At 40.5% G+C, this 25,143-nt stretch overlaps 1 protein-coding gene across 2 annotated transcripts in view; it reads right to left on the minus strand.

Annotated features, from left to right (window-relative positions):
* TTC7A (tetratricopeptide repeat domain 7A) overlaps positions 1 to 25,143 on the minus strand; it is a 240,570-nt gene that overhangs the window by 176,181 nt on the left and 39,246 nt on the right. The window contains exons 4-8 of one of the 2 annotated variants that reach the window (XM_039697785.1): positions 24,656 to 24,758; positions 15,998 to 16,137; positions 15,038 to 15,173; positions 12,708 to 13,498; positions 10,966 to 11,148 (exon numbers count right to left, since the gene is read on the minus strand). The gene's annotated coding sequence lies outside the window, so the exon portion shown is untranslated. Of the gene's footprint in view, positions 1 to 10,965; positions 11,149 to 12,707; positions 13,499 to 15,037; positions 15,174 to 15,997; positions 16,138 to 16,664; positions 16,975 to 24,655; positions 24,759 to 25,143 lie in introns of those variants that run through there. The other variant, XM_039697786.1, reaches the window with a different exon arrangement.

Below are 25,143 nucleotides of genomic sequence, written 5' to 3' on the forward strand. Positions count from 1 at the left end.
AGAGCAAGGCTCCATTGCATATAATGATTGCTTGGGAAGACAAATGCCATCATTCCAAATAGACACCCCCCCCCTCTTCCTTCATCCCCCATGCTGAGCATGACACCATAGGCTCAGGAACATCGCTTTGGCCATTTGGGATCAGCTGTCCTGGCTCTGGCCTCTCTCAGCTCCTTGTGCACCTCTCACTGTGTGGTGGGATGGGAGGCAAGACCCCTCCCTCTTCCTTCATCCCCCTTAGCTTTATATGCTGAGCATACACCATAGGCTCAGGAACATCTCTTTGGCCATTTGGGGTCAGCTGTCCTGGTTCTGGCCTCTCTCAGCTCCTTGTGCACCTCTCACTGTGTGGTGGGATGGGAGGCAGAAAAAAAGACTCTGTGTAAGCTCTGCTCAGCAGACATGAAAAATCCCTGTGTTACCAACTATTTTCAGCACAAATCCAAAACACAGGTTCATACTAGCCACTGTGAAGAAAATGAACTCTGCCATCCAAAATTAGCACAATACTTAAGGCTCTTAGTTTTGGGTTTATTTGAGATGAAGGGGCATGACTCTTACACACGGTTTTCTCATTACATGCAATCACCTGTAAGTCCATTTAAAGGTTCAGAAGTATAAATAGAAAAATTATTTACTGAAAAGGGAAAGCAAAACGGCACCTTTGATATACGTGAAGAACAAAATAAAATTTCTGCTTTCCTATAAAGAACAGTTCAAGAAAAGTTGCCCAAGCTGAAACCTGCATCATCGTGTCTTTACTCAGCCTCCTAAAACAAATACACATATGTAATCAAGTACAATTAAAGATAAGTGTTTTAAGAGCTGTCTAGGGAGCTTTCTCAGTTATTAAGTAGAAAAGTGAAAAATTGCTGAGAGTGATGGTGAATCAGACTTCTTTTTTTTTTTTCAAATATACCTGATTTGTGTGCTAGTTGTAGTTCAGATAATACCCAGGCCATATATAAATCCAATATTTTCTGTTTCATATATGTAAGATATAGAAAATAGGGCCTGTACAACAGTAGTACTCATCTATAAAGCAGTTATAGTTTCCATAGAACAGTTCAATCTCCATTTCACAGATAAACTAAATGTGCTGGCACAGGCCATATATAAATCCAATATTTTCTGTTTCATATATATAAGATATAGAAAATAGGGCCTTTACAACAGTAGTACTCATCTATGAAGCAGTTGTAGTTTCCATAGAACAGTTCAATCTCCATTTCACAGATAAATAACAAAACAAGGGCTGTTTGTTTTACTGAAGATCAATCAGATCTCTGGCAGAAACAGAAGATCAGGAGAATGCTGTTATGTGTGATGTTCACATCTTCCTAGTCCATGATCTCAAGGGATAAAGATTAGCATTCCCCATTGGAGCGAACGCATCTAGCCTTGCATTACTGTCTACTGTGTGCTCAGTTTAAAATGTTTGGATTATCTGCTTTTACCTCACAAAATATTGCAGAATCCAGCAACTAAAGAAGATACATAAACATTTTCTTGAAGTTCTCCCAAACTGACTGGGGTTTAGTAATAAATCTAGAAAAAGGTCTGTACAGAAAAGAGAAAGACCTTAACAGCTTGACTAGTGCTTGTCAGATTTCTCTTAATGACAGGACTGACTCCCTGTAAGCACCCCCATCAAGAGTTTTGCCTGCACATTCACACAAGCTTTATGACCTTTTTGGTTTTCTTCGTTAATCACTTATCACCTCAAAATATCTTAGATTCATTAGGGAAGGTTACAGACTCACAAATTCCAGTTTTGCCTAAAGTATTTTTTAATCCTGCAATTCACAGGTGAAAGAAGAGTTACTCAGGGGCAATGTCATAATCGACAGAGCCACTAGGTAGCGTATGGACACTGCACATCGGTTCCCTGCAGTATGGAGCAGTGATTCAACAACCTGCATTTCCCTAGAGCATCGCCACTACTCTGACTACAGGCATGGCTTGCTGCTTTATCTACCACACTGACTGCATGATGCCTGCATTTTTATTGGTTTATAGCTGTCATAAAAGTTGATTACAGATGAGACTGGTTACTGGTAATTAATTTTCGTTATTTACGGAATCCAAATCAACCTGAAGTGATAGTAAAGGAACTCTCATTGTAATCTTGTCAGTAAAAATAATTGTGTAATAGGAAGGCTTTCTAATATAAACATTGGTCTGACTTCTTGACCATCTCTAGTTTACCTGTGAGAGGAGCCATGATGTATCTCCAGTGGTCTCAAGCAACGTTAAAGAATACTGGAGGGTTTTGGTAGCACCTGAAGTTTTACTGCTTTTGCATTAGTTATAAGAGCTTCTGTCACTGTTCTTACAAGGCAGAGGTCCAGTATGGTCTGATCAGCCACTTCTGCTTAAGGTGAAGTTTATTGCCTTTTTTCCTCCTCTCCCCCATTACATGTAAATTTCACTGCCTGTCCATTGCAACATGAAATCACCGCATTATTGCCTAAGCTTTTTTTAAACTAGGTAGGGCAAGCATCCTTGCATACCTTAGCCTGGAGTATTTGTTATCACAAGGAATTTGTGTTCTAAACACTTCATTAGCACAGATCCTCTGTCCACATTGACTGAGACATTACAAGGGAAGTTATTAATACCTTACAGAAAGTTTCCCTGAAGTTACATTTTTCTTCTCATTCTGTCTGATAAATTCTGAAGGGCAGCCTAAATCTTAAGGCGTAATACACTATGTAATTGTGACAATCATCCTCAGCTGCACTGCAGCTTTGCATGTAGGTAGAGGGCAGTGTAACCTACAACTCAAAGTCTGCTGCCACATAGGACATTTTGCAAGAAATCAGCACTGCAGCAAACATAGTGTCATCTTCTGCCATCTCATCGAAGTGACTGACAACACTGCATTTCAAGAAGGCTGATGTCAATAAATTCAGAGAATGGGTAGGGAAGATCTAATAAGAAGCAAATCTAAAGGAAAAACAGATTATGGACAGCTTCAATTCATTCAAGAAATGCTAGTAAGAAACCAAGTGCAACTATGGTATTTTAGAGGAAAGTAAGGATATTCAGAAGATGTCAGCTAATTCACAATGTTTTAATAGACCTCAGTTGTAAGGGGGTAGCTGTATAATAGACACTAGTACAGCTGGTTGAGAACCCAGCACAATACTTCATTCATGGGAATGTGTAGAGGTGGTGTAAACAGTTACTAAAGATAAAATGGACTAGATACAACTAGCAAAACTTATCAAAAGTGAAATAAATTTTACAGGCAAGAAGAGAAAAACAAAGGGAAATTTGGACCAGTACTCTTTGACAGGTAAGTGCAGAGAATGTTAAGGAAGTGGAAGAGTTTAATGACCTTTTTTTCTCCCTTTTTCATCAATCTTACTTAAAAGATCAAAAGCAACTAGAGTGTGCAATTATTTAGGGGGCAAAATTGCAGCCTAAAATATGCAAAACTTGCCTTAGAGAATAACATATCACATTACATGTCTTCCAGTTCCCTAAGCAATTTCACTCTAGGAGTCTTAAAGGGAAGTTGAAGTACTAGCTAGAGACGTCACATAGCTTGAATTTATTTTATACAATTTTTTGCAAGGCCTTTAGTGGTATTTCCTATAATATCCTCATGGACATGGTGGTGAATGGTGTTCTAAATGAAACTGCTGTGGGAAGGGGCAGGAGGTCAAGTCTAGTTGGATAATTGTATCCACAGAGTAATTGCATCCTAACATCAAAATGTGGATGTTTTGTAAAGAATTCTGTGGGCCTTGGTCCTGGGTAAGGTTTTGTTTTCAATGAAGGCATAGAAGATTGAATATGAGTATGAATATGAATCTTGCAGATGGAACAAGGAAGGACTGCAGATGTTGTAGATACTAAAAAATCAGAATCTAAAATGTTCTTGATACGATTTAGATAATCTAAAAAGGATGGAATACAATTGTGCAAAATGCTTACACAGAAATATTCATCTCTTCTTGCAAAACTGTCTAGGTTCACAAGAGAAAATACCTGGGACTATGTTGGAACAAGCTGAGCATGAAGGGCAAAGCTCTCACATCAGAATGTTTAAAGTGTCTTAAAGACTACTGAAAGAGCCCATGTGGGCTGATTCCCATAGGAAAAGATTCACCTGGAAGACCACAACCTGTTTAGTGCACTGTACTTCAAGTAAGAGATGGAACAGTCAGCAGGGGAGATCAGCAAAAATTGACAGGGGTCCAGAAAACATGAGGAAAGACTGCAAGAAATATGGCTTTTTTTCTCTGAAGTAACAGCAGAGACAGAATATTCTTCAACTAAAAAGCTGTTGCAAAGAATAAGGAACTAAAATGTTCCTGATGGAAAGATCAGGAAGAGTAAACCATTAAGAAGCACAAACCAAACAGCTTGGGAGATTTAGATTAGACATTGAACAAAACTTCTGTATCAACAATAAGATACTGCAGCTTGGGGTGACACGATTGCAACTTGGTCATGGTATAAAAAAGGTGGAGTTAATAACTTTTCCAGATTTCCTCCAGTGAAAGCCTGTCTCTGAGTGAGTCAATGACTCTCAATATCTGTGTGTACTTGCTTTAGGAGGAGAAATCCCTTATGATGGGATCCACAGCTAAAAGCTGAACATAGACTTGAACAGAGGGAGCCTGGGCTCAGCTCCAGGTCTCAGAGAAATCTTCCCCAAGATCACTCAGACGACCTGAACAGAGGGAGCCTGGGAGAATCCCTCCCTGAACAGAGGGAGTCTCAGAGAAATCTTCCCCAAGATCACTCAGACTGTCCCACACTCTCTCTGCTGTAAGGCTTCCTCTTTATCATCTCTGCAGACTATCATGGAGCCAGCCATACTACATTTTTCTACTAATCCATCTAGATACCAGTTTTGCATCTCTTCTTCTTACCATCATAACCTATTTTCCCTCTTGAAAAGTTTCTCCTGTAAACTTACTCAGTACTTCTGCCTTCAGGCAATTTTTCAGTCCCAGAAGACAATGGCCAGTGAGACAATCCTGCTGCACGCAGTTTCTGTGCTGCATGGCAGAGCATTCTGCAACCAGCAGCCTCCTGCTCAGGGTATAATCACTGTCAGGGTATAATCACTGTCACCACCATCTAGGTGCAAAACCCTTCCCAGTTTCTACTGAGCACATTCAAAATGTGACTGTCAAGAGCCAGAAGTGAACACTTTGACTACAAGGAATGCTTCATTTGGGATTCAAGTCCTAGCTCCACAGCACAGAGAAAAAAAACAAAAAAAAAAAAACCAAAAAACCCAGAAATCCCCAAACAAAACAGTAATGACTGTTAAGTCTTTAAAATGACAAAGTAAATTCTTAGACCTATTTTCAACAAATAGTCAACTATTTTTGTTGACACTGAGAATATAGTGTAAGAACATCCATACTGAGTAAAATCCAAGGTCCACTTAGCCCTAGAGCTTGCTTCAAGTAGTGGTTAATAACAGACACTGATGGAACAATAAATAGAGAAAGAATGATGTCATACTTCTCCCAAATACATACAAGGCTCCAGCAATTTGTGGATCGGGATCTTGGCTTCAACAGCAGTGAAACCAGCTGAGGTCCGGAGCTCAGAATGATCAAGGCTTGAATGTCAAAGTCTGGGAACACTATTAACCAAACCCAAGGTCTCACAGAACATGTTCCATGTCCCATTGTCAATGGTGTGTGCTGGGCAGACCTTACTGTTCACATTGCTATAACTTTCAGTGCTAGCTAAGGGAGTCATCTAGGGAGACCACATCAGTGCAGTGGTACAGCAGAACTGTACTGTTTGCAGATGTCACATTCTTCTTAACGTGAGGGATACTGAAAATAGTCTAATGAATGTTTGCCTATGGTTTTGGTCATACTTCAACAACCATATTAAAAAAAAAAATCCCAATTATGAGAAAGTTCTGAGCACATATTTTGCAATTGTCCCATTGTCAATGGTGTGTGCTGGACGGACAGACCTTACTGTTCACATTGCTATAACTTTCAGTGCTAGCTAAGGGAGTCATCCAGGGAGACCACATCAGTGCAGTGGTACAGCAGAACTGTACTGTTTGCAGATGTCACATTCTTCTTAACGTGAGGGATACTGAAAATAGTCTAATGAATGTTTGCCTATGGTTTTGGTCATACTTCAACAACCATATTTAAAAAAAATCCCAATTATGAGAAAGTTCTGAGCACATATTTTGCAATTAATTCTCCTGAAGAATAGAATATAATGCCTCAGAAATTACTTTGTCATAAAACCACAAATAAGTCCCAAAACACTTATGCTAAAAAATAATATTGGCTTAAGTCTCATCATGCGTGGCTTGCAGCCATATTGGCACAAATCATTGCAGGTATGATTTTTTTGACCCAGTAAAAACCACGGAAATGAGCAGACCAAACTTTGAATTCTGTTCCCTTTCAAAAAGGCCTCCAGGGAATGTGCAGAAGGGACTGTAAAACCATGCTGTCAGTTTCAGTGTGGATTGCAGTGGGAATCAGGAAACATACACGTGAGGATTTTAGACCACAGTACCTGCAGACAGGAGCAGCCTCAGATAAGGAATGTGTCAGTTCAGGATAGATGCAGAGCTGTTTGTAAACCGTATATTGCTACCATGAATTTATAACCATATTGCTACTGACTAGATGAATTAAGATCTCCAAAGAGCACATAACATATGGCAGCAGGGACCACTTTCAGTAACCAAATAATTCTGTCACCAGACAGCCTAAAACTATTCAAAGGCACCATTTTTAGCCAAGACCAACAGATCTGAAATATTTTTTGAATCTCTAGGCAAATGAATTTTCAGGATGTTACAAGCCAAAAAGTCTTTAGGAAAATCTCCAAGCAGATGAACTCATTTTTTTTAGCCATCATCTCTCTTAAACACCTTGACCAGTTTCCTTCAACTCTTCCAAAAAATCTGTCCCATAATAAGATTATTCCTGTGAAGCTGTAGGTGGATAGGGCTAATTTTGGCAAAGGGAGGAATAGGAATAAAGTCAAGTTTATAATGGAAACCTAAAGACATTTGCAGCATGCTGAATGCTGTTCAGTGGGATCTATATAATACATGATCTTTCCATTGCAGCAAAAATATAAAATGCTTTTATTGTCACTAAGGGAAAAGACCACTTCCTCCATATGAAGTCCTACTTAGGAGACAAAAAGACCTGTCAGGTCATACAAGTATTTTTGCTTCCGTCCATTAAAATGTTTATAGGATCCAGATTAATTTTCTAAAATCTTGGCTTGAGGATCGGTGCAGTGTATTACACCATGCTGGCAGTGCAGAATGATGACAATTTCGGACTGCAGATGTGCCTCTACCACAGACCTTATTTAAACTGCAGCATGGCATTGACACACCAAACTAAAGCATTAAATTAGCCAAGGTACTGCCATTTCAGACCACAGCATGCTGCAAAACCCATTCTGAAAGCAGTCAATGGCCAGCTGCTCTTGGCAGGCCACCCTGAACAGTCTTCCTGGGATAATGGACCCAAGCTATCTAGTTTAATGGGAGTTCAGGTTTGTCAGAGCTCTAAATCATATGATGGTCCAGTAGTGCAGGTAGTTAAATGAAAATATTCTGTGTGGTTATAAAGCCTGCCTCTAGATAGTTCCTAGGCAATGGCTTCTGCAGTTCAAATTGCCTGGTTTGGGAAAACATAGCCCACACAGTTTTTACGGATATCTGGAAATTTTCTGGTTTGTGTAATGGTTAAGGAAAAACATCCCTTGGGGAAACTGCATTGCCCTTTTCAGATTTCTGTGACAGGTAGAGACCCTTTCTAGGTCCTTGTAAAGCTCACTTAATAAAAGACTCTGTAGGGAATGGGAAAGGGTTATATAGGCTGCAGGCCAGACAGCACATTTCCACCCAGCTGAGCTGTCATGTGCAGATATTATAGAAATACACACAATTCTCAAAGATACTTTAGGTGCTCTAACCCCATCCCACCCCTGACCCACATCCATACCACTTCTTTCTGGTGACCAACTGTCCTCCCAACACAACCACCTCACCAGGGACTGTTCAGCCTGAAAGCTCTTCCTGTTGACCTTTACTGAACTGTTTGGAAATGCAGAGGAAAATGTACCAACACTGATTCAGTGGGCCAAGTAAAAGTCCTTCTAAAAACTGCTAAGCTGTCATGTCTAGTAACTTGCAACTTCAGCCTGGTACTCAGAGCAGCATGGAGATTTGAAAATCTGTTCTTAATCCTGTATGACAGGGATTGCTGGTCAGAAATACAACAACTGGACAGCAGTAAAGAAGGAAAAGGTTGAGCAGAGGAGAGCTATAAAGCCATCACACGTACACAAAGCCGAGATGTGCTCAAACTGAAACCATTAGATGTGCTCCCTGGTAGTATAACCTCCTGTCAAAAACACAGGTACAATATGGAACTAAGTATGTCAGTGGACAAAGTACAGCCTCAAAAGACATTGCAAAAGGTTAAAAGAGTCAACAATATCTAGCAAGTTGACAGCCTTTGACATGGAACTTCTTGCATTCGGGCTGTTTAGCAGCAGCTCCAACTTCAGCCTGAACACAAACCACTGGGTAGCATATAACTCCAGATGTTTTTCCTTCTCCCTCAAGAGAGAAGAAATGTACAGTTACTCCCTAAAAATTTGTGTTCAAGTGACTTTTCAGTGATACATGAGCTTGGCAATGCCATGACTATTCATCTAAGGCCCCTCCACACACAAACCTTCAGTTTCTGGTGACATATGGCATGGGAAAATCCAGCTCAAGCAGCTGAAGTCTGGCAAAATTATAAACAATCAGAAAGAAGGTCTTCTAATGGAGGCTGTTAGACAGCATTAGCTCTTGGGCCACTGTCATCTTCACAGCCAGAGAGTGATTTAATCTGTCAGTTATGTGAGCACTAGGAGTGATGAATAGGTCTTTGTATTCATTCACATCAAGTATGTACCCAGACTGGCATACAATGTGAGGGTTCTTTTGTCTGATAGTCGACTGGATCTCTAAAGAGCTGGGAATTTGCACAAAACACAAAGCAGTGCCACAAAAGATACCACCCAGAAAGAGGGATTCCCAAGGTGTCTGACTAGTGCCCTTCCTCTGTGACTTAACTTGTCCATGATTACCTACACAACCTAAAAGTTACATGTCAAAAAGTAGCCCAGTTTTTCACCTCAGTTTTAGCCATCCCAGATGGCCACATTTAAAATCAGGGTGGCATAGGGGCACAAGTGCAGCTTGTCCAAAACTGCCAGCAGCTGGTAAGACAGAAGCCACAGAGCTCCTCTGCAGAACCAAGCCACTTAGCCCCTGCCAGGAGCCCAGAGTTTTTGGGTGACCGCACTCCTAGAGGCACTCAGCAATGCTGTCAGCACGAGGAGCAGAGCAGGGGCCCGAGGCTGCCCAAGCCAAGCTGTTCCTTTACAGAATGACTTCTCCAGATATTGTCAGTGAGAGCATTTTCTGATTCTTGCTGCAGCAGCACAAAAGGACAAGAACTGGGCCAAGAACTCATATCATGTTTTTACCTGGTATAAATGAGAGCAGAGTATGCTCTAGCACAAGCTTTTATAAATAAAGCTGGTCACAGCTCTGCCAATTGGACATAGCAGTTCACTCTGCCCCAGCAGCTGCTTGGGCTGGAAACTGACTGGAACAGGACTCCAGGGGGACAAGAGTGAGCTGTGCCTTCTGATCAAGGCCATTTATTAGCTTGGCTTTCTAATTCTTGGGAAGCCAGTGGCAGCTAGTCCTAAACCAAACTCCTTCTGCATTGTCATAAAAAAAAGTTAATGCATACAAATTCCAGTAAAATTAAATCATTATAAATCTTCCAAAGATATTTCCATATTCCAGCTAAAAACTCTCTGAAAAGTCTCAGTTTGATACGGATTATTTACATACTACCAGGAGGAGGGGTACAGGTACAGCTTCTAAACTTGCCTCTGTTGTGGAGTCTATCACTGGCCACATTTCAACACATCCCATTACATTTTGGCATTACCCACAAAGATTATTTCCATCATTCAGATGAACATGGCCAATTTATTTTTCTCCTATTCTTGTGATCAGTTATTTCTTATGACCTTATCCCAGTGTGGACAAGGTGCTCAGATTTTGTTAGCGCAGTCAGACCATAAACAAGATGAATGATGCCTTCCCTCTCTTTTCACTTTTCAAGCTGCCCTTAAACATGCTCTTAAAATCCTGGGAGGAGACACAGTAGAGTGGGTGTGGATGACAGGGGATGATGGTATAGGATTTGGAAGGGATGTGCTGGCAGATTGATATATTATGGCCACAGCATAAAGGCTTGACACCTACTGTGCTGCTAGGGTGACCTGCTCTAGCACAGCATGGTGCTACCAGTAGCCACAACCAGAGAAAGTAGGGGAATCTTTCCCTCTCCTATTTCCCTGTAGGTCAGACCTAGGTTTCTGGAGAGCACCTTTCCTTAATCCTCAGTGAGCAGCTGGACCTAGGGCTCCATCAATCTCTATGTGGGATTATTATCAAAGGCTTGAATGGCATTGTCCATCACTACCAGAAAACAAACCATACCCCCAAGGCACGGGACTGTCAGGGCTGGCTCCTCACTTTTATCTGGCCACTGCAAAAGGAACTGTTGAAATGCTGGCAAGCCATAAACTATGAGTAGGCACTGAAATCTATCCCTGTGCAATGAAACAATAGGAATTAAGTACTTAGAGCTAAGTGTGTGTTTAAGTGCTCCACTGAAAGGCATAAACCTTGAACTGAGACAGTTTTTCAGAGTATGTGAGATAAGGGGAAGATGAAACATTCACCTGCAGCCATTACTCCTGCAGGCCCATGAAGGGTCTACTGTCCAATGAGAACATAGCCAGCTGCACTTGGAACCACCAGGCCAGAGATAAAGTTAAACCAGGGCACTACACAGGGGCAGCATCTGCCATTTAAACACAGCAAAGAAAGACAATACAGTCCCATACCTGTAAAGATGCAAGTCACTCCAGACAGTCAATAGGTTCACTGAACAACCATCAACCCAGATAACTAGAGAGAAGGTACCAGTTTCTCAGAGTGTTGGGGGTTCTCTCCTTTTGATAGATGAGTCCCAGAAGTCATGCATAATTTTCATAAGGTGAGATAATAAGCTGTCAGTTGTAGGAAGCCTAGAGTTAACCACACAGAAAATCAACAGTCTGAAAACAAGAAACATGTCAAACTGCAAAATAGATTCTTTCTTTAAAAATAAAATAAGGGAGTGATTTGAACACGAAAGCTTTGGCTTAGAAGTAATATTCTAGCCACTGACAAAATAGGAGTAAATTTTTGTGATTCCTGAGTAATTTGATATAAAACATGCTGAAATTAATTCTTGATATGTATTTGCCTGTCATTCCTTGCTTTACAAGTGGCCCGGCCTCACTTCACCCCCAGCTTCTTCCCTGTAGACACCAAACTATAGGGCAAAGGGAGAAGAAAGGGAGATTGCAAGACAGGGAGGCAACCTTAGAGTAACAATATATAATACTTCTGTGTGCTTTATCCCATACTTCATACACGACTTGACTCTCAATAAGCATACTTACTCACATGTGTACTTGTGCAAGTGACAGGGATAAATTAGATGGTCATGGAATTCTGTGAGCAAAGACATCATCTTGAACAGAAAGCATGTGGGAACGCTCCTGTAACCCATGGCCATTGCCAGGGCACCACATGGGCTGTGGTGACAGGATGGCATGTGTCTGGCTCTGCGGGGCCCTGGCCAGGCAGAGCTGTGGGCAACTGGAGCCTGGCCCTGCGGCAGCATCACTGGGTAAGTGGGCTCAGGGAGCTGACATGGGCAGCAGGTCCTTGGGCAGGTTGAGCAGGGGGCTGGGCAGGACACTAGAATCCCTTTGTGCTTCTGAAACACTGGCAGCCATGGATAAATGCCAAAGATAACCCAGGCCTATGTAAGGACCCATGAGTTAGAGGCAGGTTGTGCAGATACAGCTACCTCCAGCTCTCTCAGGTCAAATTCAATAATGCCAGCAAAGTGAAGAAATAAAACTCCAGTATTCTGATTTACATTGCAGAGCAGCTCCAAGCACCTCCATTGCTATCAACGGCAAAGGATGGGTTTTTGATGGCCAAGAGTGCCAGCAGAAGAAAGGACCAACCTGAGGCAAGTGCTGTCATCCTTCCCTGCCCACTCTGGGGCTGCCCGTGATAGCACTTCACAAAGGTGTAGAGGAGGAGGTTGGAATAGTGGGGCTATTACTGCCTTCTCGCACCTTATTTGCATTGAAGAGGACCTAAGTAGACACCCAGGTTTACTCAGGTGGAATACTTTGTTTGAAGCTTTCAATTTTTTTTTCCTTTTTTTTTTTTCTTTTTTTGTTAGCAGAGAGACTAAAAAACTTGTCAGCAAGTGACATTTTGGGCTGCTGGACTTTAGTGGTTTTTAATTTTCTCCTTTTAGTGATTTGTGCCAACTGTTACTTCATGCATATGGAATATACAACTTCCAGCCTTTTCTCACTGGTGTGAAGTAAGAGTTTGGCACGTGCTGAAAACAACAAGCAGAAATTAACTTGCTCTCTCTCACCTTCAATGTCAATACACACCAGTAATTATTTGGAGAATTAAACATGTAGTCGTCTTGCCGTCACCTTAATTCTCCACATTAAAAAGCAATTATATAACAAATTAGCCTGATTTAGTCTATCTTCTATGGACTTACCCACTCATTCACTCTTCTTTATTAAATTAGCAAAGAAGCTTTTGGCTTTCAGACATGTTAGGAAATCCTTCCCAAACTGAGACCACCAGTGCTAGGAATTGCTGAAGTGCTTAAACTGCTCTGGAACCACCTCCTTGGAATTTGCAGAGCCTGAACTCCAGATGACCCACCACATAGTGAAAACACACGGGTAGGCACTTGTAATCTGATCTTCTGACATTCGCCCTCCAGTTTAGAAAAACCAATCCCCCAATTCACAGGGGTCATAGAGTCTTCGGTCTCTTTCCTGTGCTCATTTAAATATAACCCAGGGTTCAGATTTGAGGTATGTGACAATGGAATCTCTGCTAATTCTTTCTCTGGTGATGGCTTAGCAGGAAGCAGCAGTTGCAAAGCAGAGCTAGATGTCTTTCCACCAGTTGTGCGAGAACATCCACATCGCCTGCAGTGACAGGGATGTCTGCTGGCCAGAAGGGTGAGTTGCAAAGACACAGCATGTCTTATTCCTCCTCAGCTCACTGGATGTTGGAGAACTAATGCTTCTTTCATGCAGAATTACACAGTATGAAGTCTGCTGATTGCCAGTCATCTGAAGGCCTGATGCAATGCCCACTGGAGCCAAAGGCTGTTTTTCTTCTGCCTTTATAGGCTTTGGATTATCGCCTTACTCAAAACACTAAACCTTTGAGTACTTCAAGCTGTAGGGTCAAACCCCCTTACTTTCTGCATTCTTCACTCAGCTGTAACAGCCCATGCCACCACCACAATGACAGCATTGATGGCAAACAGATCTGTGAATCAATACAGAAACAATCATGTTCTCCTGGTTTTCCCCTCAACTTTCTTCAGCCTCTCCCTTGAGGATATAAACCCAGCTGCTCCAGATAGGCAATTCTCATAGGAATTACAGCTTATTGATTTTAGGCATTAATTTTCAGATTTCTTATTAAAAATTGAAAAAAAAAATGTTCTTATCTATTTTAAAGAAAACAATCCTGATGGAAACAGAAAAAAAAAAATCTGATTTTTCCAAGACTAGACAGCAAATCTGATCTCCTGTACTACCTTCTCATTAGTTTGAGCTACATGCCTTTGAAGCCTCAATAATCATCCAAGTAATTAGGTCACCCAAATCTGAGACTGAAATCTGAGACCTAAACTGTACTTCTTAAGGAGTGATGGCTTACAAGCAGATACGCTAGATAAACAAAATTTTAAAATCCCAACCTTCAAGTGACAAAACACATGGGTAACAATAGTGATTCCTGCTGCCTCTAGAGATCTTCACAATGAGAAACTAAAGAATTTGCAGTAATTGTCCTCCTAATCATGCTATTACCCACAGCGTGAAAATTGTATATTTCAAAATCTCTCCCATCAAAATTAATTGCTTCTATGCACTCTGAGTGGATATATTAAAAAAGTCTTTAAGAAATGGACAGAGATGAAGAATCTATATAGAAAGGACTTCTATACATACCAAAGTAATGACTCAGTATTTTCATAATGCAATTTTTTCCCTCATTTATTAACATGTTTTTGGGATTTTACCATGCTGACTTAAACATCTTCAATTCTGCAGCTTGGTTTAATGTGATCTGTATGTGACATATCCCACTGGTGACATGAACTACAGGCTTACTCTTTCCAATACACACAGCTTCAGCTCCAAGTGCAGCAGCTTGTACTTTTCCCTATAGTGTTTTTGCTTTGGTCCCCTGTGTCAGGCAGTATTGTAACAGTTAAATGTAATATGGATACTATTACACTAAAAACATCTCCTGCTCTATAGAATGTGCTACTCCTGTAGAAGTGAAACTCTGCTAGAATATTGATCACTCAGTAGGAGGCCAAACAATCAAACATTGTCAGTTTCTGCAGAATATTTGCAACCTTTTGTTTTTAGTCCAGCAGCATTGGCAATTGCAAATTGCATTGGCAAGCACACAAACTTGACAAAAAATTTCAATCCCACTCCCAGTGCAGTTCCATGGGATTCAAAACACCACAAACAACTTCTGACCACTCTGAGCAATGATTACCCCCAAACATGTTGTTCTGCAAACTGGAAAACTATACAAAGAAAACTAAACTAAAAGAAACTGGTATTATTAAAAGAAAGAAAGAAAAAAAAACAAACAACTAAACAAAAAACAACCATAACCAAAACAGACAAACAAACACAGCAAGCCATGTATTCATTATCCACTTATATCTTTTCTGTAATATTTTGCTTTTAAAAAAGAGAGGAGAGGAGCTGGAGATTAAAAACCAAAAGCATCCTAAAGGGTTGAGGTACATACATATTGTTCAGTGAGGGATGTACTCACAGAGGTTTCATGGAAGTTCCTCACATTACCCCTATTGGCAGCAAGCAGAGCTTGTGTTGCAGGCCTTCTGGGCTTTGTCTAGGGGATGACTACAGAACACCAGAGCAATGTCTGTCGCAAGAATAGAGAAACTACCCTAGAGTACATAGGAATGAAATTAAAGAAAATTACAAGCAGATTTTAAGAGCAAGACGTCAAGAAGACAGAGATGCAGAAAAACCCTTCAAAATTATAAAAACCTAAAAGATTCATTCAGAATTGTCTCCTCCAAAGCCAAATATTCCTCGCCTAATTGACAATGACATTTCCATGGGGCCTGGAATCTGATCTGGCACATATAATTTACAGAAGCTTATAAAATGTATTTACTGTAACAGCACACCAACAATGATATACTATGGTTTTTAGATGAGTATTTGATATTTCCACAGAAGTCAATAAAGTCGTGCCAGCAGAAAACTTGGCTTTACATTCACATAAAATATTTTATCTCAAAGAACAATAGAAACTCTAATCAAATTGAATCACTTCATATTGCTACAAACTGCAATTAATCTGCTCAGACTGAAAAGCCATATTAATTTTTGACTGAAAGGCATGTCATTAAGTTTCTCAGTTGTTTACATGTAATGCAACATGACAGGAATTCGTATGGAGATGAGAGAAAATGAGCTATTTGACATTAACTGTTTGGAATCCTGTCCCTGGCTGTTTGCAGTCTGCAGTGGATTGGCAGGGCTGATTGCATGCATAAGTGTAGGATTTGTAGGAGGATTTCTCAGATTGAGTTGCTCTTTGAAGAACATTTGGTGAAAACTCACTGTGTCTTTGGGTATCCAAGCCTAGGGAAGGAGTGAAAATTAATATTACCATTTTCTAGCAAGAGTAAATAATAAATCTACAAAAAATAAATACTTGTTTTATATTAAGAGGACAGGTAAAAAGTAATGTAATTTGTACCTCATATGTGAAGCATGGAAGTTACCTCCCCAAGTCCTTTTCCCACGGAATATTGACAGAGATGATGGAGATCTGCAGAATGTCTGGGCAAAAATGAGCAGTTGGGCACCACAGGGAATGAGTCTTGATGACAGGAGATGCTGTGCAGAATTAAGAAGATTTGCATTAGGTGAGTACAGAAGAGTATCTGCCACCTCACTTGTACAGTGACTAGTTGGTCCTAGCTGGGATGTAGAGTCAAGGTGAGTGTAGGTTCTGGTCTCTGTGCTTAGGCCATGGCTGCAGGTAGAGTTATCTTATTTAGTAAAGTTCCCTCTGTTGTGCAAGTTTTTTTAGCACCTTAACCTACCTAGTTAGTTGGAAAGCAAGGAGAGACAGAAGTGTCTCTCCGAAAAGAATTACATTGAAAATCCAAACCTGGAAAGTTCAGAGAACAAGAAGCAATTAAAAAGAGACAAGTATTTATTTATCTGTTTGTTTAAACTTCATGCTTGGCAACATTCAGACAGCCTTCTAAACTGGGGCAGAATTGGAGAGACATATTTTGTGTCAAGAATGAATTATGGTCTTGTTTGCTAATTTAGGACACCTCAAATGAATAGCATCAGGGAACAGAGGGCAGGTAATCAGCATTTGCTGTCACTTTACAATGTTTTGAACTGAGTACCTGAAATATTGATAACCCCATAATCATCAGACATTTTCAAAATCTTAATTTAAAACTTTTTCTGCCACAGAAGAATAATTTTCCTTCAGAGATGAACTGTCCCATCTTCCAGGAAAGTGCATTTGATGACAGGAAAGGAGGAAAATTCATTAGACTAATCAAGAAGGCAGTTGGAAAACCTGACTTCATTCTAAAAAAATGAATATATTCATGGAAAACCAGCCTCAAGTTAGGGCTTCAAATGAATCAATTTTGAAAGAGGAAGAAATTACATTACTGGCATTAAAAAGACAAGTCTTGAGACACATGTAATAATTTCTTCCACTGCCAAAGAGATGATGCTGAGCAGTGGTAAGAGCAGTCACCCTTGGCGGGTCCCACTCCCCTGGAAAGTTTTGTGACTGTTCTCAAGCACAGAAGGATGTTGTGGTGTCTCTGCCCACCCCAGCATCCCAGCTGCCTTTCACACAGGTGCCATACTGCCTAAACTGCTGGTGGACTGTGCCCAGTGGCTTTGCTGTGAGACTGCACCAGCCATCAGCACACTCAGGAATTTGCTCAAGACACAAGCACTGCCTGCCTTCATCTGGGAACCCTCATGGCACAGGGGTTGAAGGGTGACGTCAATTTACTTCCATTGGCTGTTTTTGGAGAACTGGATTAGCTACTGGATTTTTTCACGGATCTGCTTTTATTGACACACAGCAGCTCTTGATCACCATCTTCAGCAAATGGACTCCAAAGCACACAGTCAACTTCCATGGAAGATGGATACCCTCATAAAGAAAAAATACAGAAACCTCAGAGGGAACCACAGAAAGAAACAAACCACAGAGCAAAAATTCTGTTCATCTCCAAACTAGTTGTTCCTCAATTAGGTAATTAGATCTGTAACAGACTGAAAAGGCCTCTACAAAGACAGTGCAATAACTTTTCACCATGTCTGAGATGATAAAGAAGACAGCTTCATTAAAGCCAGAGGAAAATTAATAATAGAAGAGGTGATTTATGTGCTACTCCTGTTTCTCTAGTTTATTCCTGCTGTTCAACTGATCAGGGTTACAATAATTGGATTTGTAAGTATAAATATTGCACTTCTAGCTTTCATGCCCTCTTTGCAGACTGAGTCCAGTAAGTGAGGACCAGTGAATTTATAAGGGATATTCAGGTTAGCCTGTAAGACAAATTTATGAGACTCTGAATGTCTGGCAAGCATCTGCATCTGTTCTATTTACTCAGGTAACACAAGAGAGGCCATGCTACTAAAACACATCATAAATGAGTTACTAAATTAGGTCATTCAGCCCCAGCATTAAGACTGGTAGCGATTATATATTGGTTTATTTTATTAATGTAGGCAGTTACCTCTCTAATGGGACTCAGATGAGGATGTTCTTACCAGTAATGGGAAAAATAATCTTTTTTAGTTCTTACTGTCTGCTCCCTTCTCACTATGTATCTAAAATAACTGAAATCCAATGGCTTCAGAAAATGTAACCTCTAAAGTAGTGCTTTCTTGAAAACAAATTTAAAAAACCCCAATGAACCAAAAAAACATATCCCCTGACAAACTAAAAACACTTGAATTGTACAAAATACCGTGAGAAAGCTTCTCACTAAATAGTTCCTCTGGCAAATACAATAATGGAAGGAAACAGAGTACACTGAATGAAATCTATCCCATGTTAATTATGATGCTTTTTTCCCTTAGGAAAGACTGTTGGGTATACGGCAGAATACAAACTGCTGAAAATTAAAATATGCTGCAGAACTGAAATCTTGTTAGGCTCTGCCTAATGTTTAGCCTTTCACTTGTGAGCTGGGAAGATATGGCAGTTCATGCAGGAAACACCACATCTCTGCCAGGCTTTGCATGACAGGAGTGATCAAACTGTCTGCACACAGGGCACACACATGCACTTACTCATGACAAGACAAGGAAATGTTTTTGGGGTACAAACATAGAGGCAGCTGCTGCAGCAATCTGAGGTACTGCTGTTGGTGCCTCCAGCCTCCTTTCTATGCTATGGAAATGCAAATGAAGACATATCTCCATGAAATTCTATATTTTGAATATAACCGAAACAGGGATTTTTGACCAAATTAAACAACTTCTGTTCTTTTGTTAGTGGCACTTATCTAGCTAGATAATGAGAAGTCATCTTGTTCTTCACTTATAAAAAGCTGCTGTAAGTACATAATATGGTTAACAAAACACGCATAACTAAGCTTAAATTTAGAAGTTGTCAGTCTCAGTTTTGAAAAGCTGTGTGACTTACCAGAGTCCTAGTCATACCATAGTATGAATTATGGGCAATGCTGGCCATGTTCCCACAAAAATAAGATAAAATATCAGCACTGCTCCTTGAATTTTGCTTTTCAGCAGAAAATATTGATGTAAACAGCAATCTGTCAACTCACCAACTGCAACCTAGAGCATTACCATTGTGATGAAGTACCAACAGACATCTTTGTCCCCAGAGCATCCCTCAAGAGCAGGGTGTAGCCTAAAGCATTTGCTTTGATCCATCCCACTGCCATTTGCTTGACCTGCAAACCAGGTTTTAGATGAGGAACTGGAGGGTTTGAAAATTTGGGCCAAAGAACACCTTTGCCTTTGTCCTGGTCCAGAGCATCATGAAAAGTTCAAAGGGATCATCTGACAGTGCTGTATAGACTAAATATCAGCATTTATTAGTGATATGAGTCAGCAAATAATCTCTTGCCTTGGAAAGTCAGAAAGTTTATAGCTGTCGGCTTCCCCACAGATCCTGACATTCTGTTATGAAATACACTGAATTCATGAGTGACTCCAACCTAATCATGAGTCAGACACTCACACTGCTCCATCCTCAAGCATAATATAATGTCCTTCTATTGCAAGTTGTAGGAACTGACCAGAATCTCAGAATTCAGGCTGGAAGGGACCTCCCTAAGTTATTTGGGAAAACTACTTGCTCAGAGTAAGGTCTGCCGAGGTCACCTTTGTTCAGGGCTTCATCCAGTCAATATCTCATTATCCCCTAGGTGGCTGATCCTGCAGACTCTCCTATCATCAATTCCAGTGCTACATCACCCCTCCAGTGAAAAAAAAATCCTCATTACAGGCGAGAATTTCTCACATTGTGTTTAGTGTCTCTTGTCCTGTCCTATCACTGTTTTCCTATTAGAAGAACTTGGATTCAATTTCATACAGATGCTATTTTCTCTCGCTGCTACCAAGTCTCCTGACACTCTTCATTCTCAGAAAAAACCTCTCCCACCAAAACATCCAGTGAAGATGACCACATTCGTCCTTGCCCCCGTCCTCATTCATGATTTGCAGTCTTCCTTCATCCCTCTCTGGAGCCACTCCATTGCCTAGACCAGTGAATGAGTTCAATACTGAAACAGAGCCAGTCCTTGTCTTCTTTTAAAGAAGTCAGAGTCAGCAGTGCTCTACAACTAGGCAAGCCTTTCTGAAACACATGCATGTGGCCAGTCCTTCAGGTAGCACAATCCAAAATTCCCCAAGCCAGAAGGCTCAGGCCAAAGTTGGTTAAGCCTTCAGCAGAAGAAAGCTTAACTTAACAATACTGTTTTCTTGGTATTTTCTCCTCCAGGTATTTAAAATTCACTCTTTTCTCTCTTGTGAGCCCTGTAAACTTTTCCTCAGCCTGTGTTTCCTAGGCAGCTCATGCATGTGGAAATAATTTCTGCAATGCCAATATTCCTTTTTTAGTCTGCCTCAGTTCAAGACAAAAGAGCATGGCTCTATTCAATTCTGAAAGGCTATTCTGCACCACATTAGACCAATACAAATACTCCCATGTTTTCTTGTCTTTCAGCATAATACAAGGCTCTTATCATTTCCTCCCCTTATAAATATATATATACAAATACTGGGAAAGAAAAGCAAGCCCAGCAGTATGAAAGAACTGCAAAACATCCTCATATTCTGTGTATTGACAGTCTGGTCATGGTCAGGTTTTGATATACACAACAGGGAATTTATATGTATCATAAAAATGTATCTATGGTGAAGTTAGAATGATCGAATTTGTATGTCCTAAGGCAAAAAGCTACTGCAGTAATCTACTCTGAGATTGGAGTGTCATGTCTAACAAGTTCAGGCCTAGTAGAGACATCAATATAATGTGAGATAAGAAATAGCTACCCAAAGGGCTGCTACTAGTCACGGTACCACAGGTTTACTTTGTATCTCTGAGCCACTAAGATTATGATCACTTACTCTATAACATTTTTACATGGGGACTTCATATTTTTAAAATAATTTTTCAAGACCTGAAAGTAGAATTTTCCATTCTCTCACTTTTAGAACTAGACTAACTCATATTTTGGTCTGAGAATGGTAGGGCTTTTTCATTTTCTATCCTGTCATTAGAAAAATATTTGAGAAAAAGAGAAGTTTTGTCATTTCTAGCAGCCAGGAATTGATGACAGTAATCAACCAGCTTATTATTATTATTATTAATGGAAATACCAATTTTGACTGTAAGTCAAAGCATGCACTACAGTCATGAGGATGCTTCCATGCAACAAAATTTCTGGAAAACATTTAGGTGGCTTAGTGAACTTTCCATATGGCTCTGGGGAGTAGATATTAAGAAAATTTTACAACCTTTTGAACGAATATTCTCCTTCCTCCTCAGAGTTCCAGTCCTAAAGCCTCTTAAATCCTCCAGATTAAAGCCTCAGCTCACCCCAAATTATAAGGGAATCAATCACATGCCACTCTGCACTGACATCAAGAACCCATTTCACACAGTTTTTGGTTGGTGGCTGGATGGAGGTACAAGGGTAAAGGAACATTCACACAGCATTGCAGAAATCTAGTCTGAACCTTCTCCCACTTCAGCAAAGCCCATTTATGTGCTTTGCTGAATTCTGTGAGTTCAGAATCGTCAGACTGGAAAGTACACGGAAACCCACAGGACTCAGAACATCCATTCACCATAACTAATCACTGCAAATCTCACAAAGGACAGGGGCTCTCAGGCTCTGTCTAGGCTCTGCCTGCTAGAGTGCACCCAAGGATGCTTTGAAGTTGAAAATCTCCAGCATCTGAAGTCCAAGTTTCCTTCTCCGCAGCTTGGGCTGACTATAAATTCAGTCTGCTCTTGACCAGGTCAGAGTCCTTTGGAAAGCCCCATGATCCTTACAAGGCAGGATCTGCATAATGTTTTCTGCCAGACATTGGCACTAGACCAGGAGGTTGGTGGGAGACTGCACAAAGTATCAGAACCTCATAATGTCACAGGGGAGCCTTCAGGTAGTAGTGTGAGCAAACTGCTGAATGTCAGAGGGACAACACCTAGACAGACTTGAGATAATCTCCTCCACCTCCACTTTCCAATCAGATAGGTTTCTTCCCATTTCTCCCACTGTCTTGTAACTGCTTCAGCAATTAGAGACTTACTACTTGTCAATGTTCTTGTATCCCTTTTGTGTGTATGCTCTTTACATAATTAGGTCTGGTGCAGGGAGGTTGGACCAAGCGACCCACTGTGGTCCATTCTAACTTTACCCATTCTGTGATTCTTCCCCATAGATGATGCCTCTAATATTCTCTTAGAGAGCATCTGACCCAGGCTTAGGTAGCTAATCCCAGTCGTCTCACTCTGCTGTAGGCAGAGTAAAAATTCCTCTTTTCCTGTGGTTTCCTCAATCCCTGATATTGATTCTGGCTCTGACTGCTGCTCTCCACAGCGGAGGAATTCCTTCAGGAAGAAAAAGAGAGATTCAGTGTCAGCAGAGGCCAACATTTTCCTGTCCACTAGCCCCATAGATCCTCATAACAGTGCTATAATGTTTCACTGGTGACATTTCTTCCCTTCCCTGGGAAGCACAGTTTCTTCTTGGATTCTTCTTTCTTGCCTAAATAGAACACACATCACCAAGTGTTGCTTATTCAGGGAAAATTGCTATTATTCCTTTAATATGAAACAGATCGATATACTAAAGACTTGGAGCAACTGAATTAGAAATTAATAGGAAAAAACCCAGAAGATGGAGAGAAAAAACCCCACACAAATCACAAATGAAACAACCCCTGCCCTCAATCTTATACTTCAGCCAAGAAATATATTAAAACTTGGTTTTAACTTGTAACTATTGGCAAGCAAAGTCAATCCTAGAGCAATCACAAAGGAATAAAATAGCAGCCATAAAAACCAGAGTGGATACTGAGAGATAAAATCCTGCATGTTCATTTTCACAATTAATAACTGCCAGAATTACTGCAATTCATTAAGGAGTTGAAATCAAATAATAAATCAGTCCTCAGCCACATGTTAAACAAAAAATACCAATTTTAAAACATAATTGCTGAGTGTGGCATTAGTAATTGCAAATTACTAATTGCATGTTTTAAGTACAGATGCTTATCCCTTTGGGTTGCTCACAGCTCTGAATACATATTTTGCACTACCAATTGGTCCCCAGAGGTGTCACATTCCATGTGACTTATTCCCAGGGTAGTGCATGAGCACTTGCTAATTTCCATGTACCTACTTGGCCTGTTTGCTCAATGGACTTGTGCTGTATCTTTTGCCCAGTGGTCACATACACAGCTAGCAGTCCTTCTTGGAGTCTTAACAGAAAGAGAGGGTTTTCCAGGCTGCAGCAGTGAGGTTCTGTGCTGATAGAACAACTTCCAAATACTATTGGTTATTACAATGACAAAGCAAAACAGGTGATTCCTGTTTACAGGGCATTAGTACATGCAGCTGTAAAACTCAACCTTTGCTAAAGGTTTGACTTACTTTGCACTATTTCATGCTTACAGTTTGTTCCAGAAAAGAGGGAATGTGTTGCATCCAAGACAGACGTGCAGTTGCTGACTGTGATGGCTTGCTGCTCCTGAACAGATGTGGTGAGGATGAGGCACGGGGTCATGACTGTTTCCCTCCTTGGTTTTTCATGGCCGGTATTGCATATGGACTTCTTACCTTCTTCATCTTTTGTAACTTAGTGTAGACTTTGGATGTGACTCAAGAAATTCATCCAGAAATTAACTCGCTCATATTCACCTTGAGAGAAAAAGCAACTCCTTCTTCCCTTCTTATCCATTGTAACCTCACACAGAATAAGACTGAGGTTTTGTGGAATTCTTGTGTCCCTTCATTTGAGGTAATTGCTCTTCAAAAAATGGAAGTCCCATAACACATGCAATATTCATGCACCATGGGGGATTTTCTTCAGCTTCACTGAACTTTGGATTAAGCTACATATAACTTGAAACTTTCCACAGTCTCAAACCTCATTGGTTTTGGCCTTTCTGCAAGCCTGCAAGGGATCCAGTAGTGCACAACACCACACATCCCTCCCTCCCCACCTCGGCAGGTTTTCACTTAGCTCCATCTCCATCCATCTCCATCTCAATTCACCAGCTGACCTAATGATATTTTGAGTGAGGCCAATTCCACATTTGCTCATCAATACTGCATCTCACATCTCAGCCCTAGAGATTTCTATATTTATCTTGCTTGTGATTACAGGGAGGACATAAGGAGACTGTAAGTAGCTTGCACTATTCTCCTTATCAAAGCCTTCTGGCATGGAAACAGTGCTAGCTGTTTGTAAATGAATTTGCAAAACAAACATACAGACAGACACACCAATTTCACATACAGTATAACATAACATATGATTATTACATGATACAATATGATATGATATGATATGATGATATATGGCTGAAAAATATTTTGCTAACATTTCTTTACATATCATATAAAATTAAGATTCCTGTCCATGGCAAAGCAGGAAGTATCTTTCTACGGGATATCCCTGATGAAAATATGAAGGTATACCTTCAGCGCACCTCTACCATGCATAACTCTTCATGCATGCCATACAATTATCAGGTAAAATCTATGGGACACTGCTGGGGGCTTGAAACACTTAATTCTACCTCCATTTCCTTTGGATCATTCTGGATTATGCTATCTAGTTACTTTGCCTTTATGATTCAATTTTTAAGCACTTACTTGGACAGCTATCAAGTATCCTTTAGGACTCCCACAGACAGAGAAGCAGACTCACTGTAACCATCTGGGGCCAGAACTATGATTAACTTTCAAGTCAACGTGCCTGTAGGAAAGGACTGTAAGTTAGATATGTTTCTTCCACTTCAACCAGAAGAACAAAACAAAATTTAAAAGTGGCCTCCGGATTTGGGTGCCCAGCATGAGACATTTTTTCTGTTAGGCATGCAAAAACCACTGATGCTTACAAAATTTTGGAAGCTGATGGTCTCCTGTCCCTAAACCAACAGAGATCCTCCTTCCCTTACACTGGGAATTGAGTTCCATTCACTACTCTCATGGAATATATTCATTTGACATATGGTAATAGGGTCTAAAATCACAATGTCCTTTTGTAATGCTATGACCTGCCCTTCTTGCTGTTTTTTGCATCGTTAACCTTCAGGTTTTGGTTTCATTGACTTTCTTTGATGTATCAATTTACAAGGGAA

The sequence above is a fragment of the Passer montanus genome, unplaced genomic scaffold (assembly GCF_014805655.1).
Source record: "Passer montanus isolate IOZ18808 unplaced genomic scaffold, ASM1480565v1 scaffold12, whole genome shotgun sequence".
In the NCBI taxonomy this organism is placed as follows: domain Eukaryota; kingdom Metazoa; phylum Chordata; class Aves; order Passeriformes; family Passeridae; genus Passer; species Passer montanus.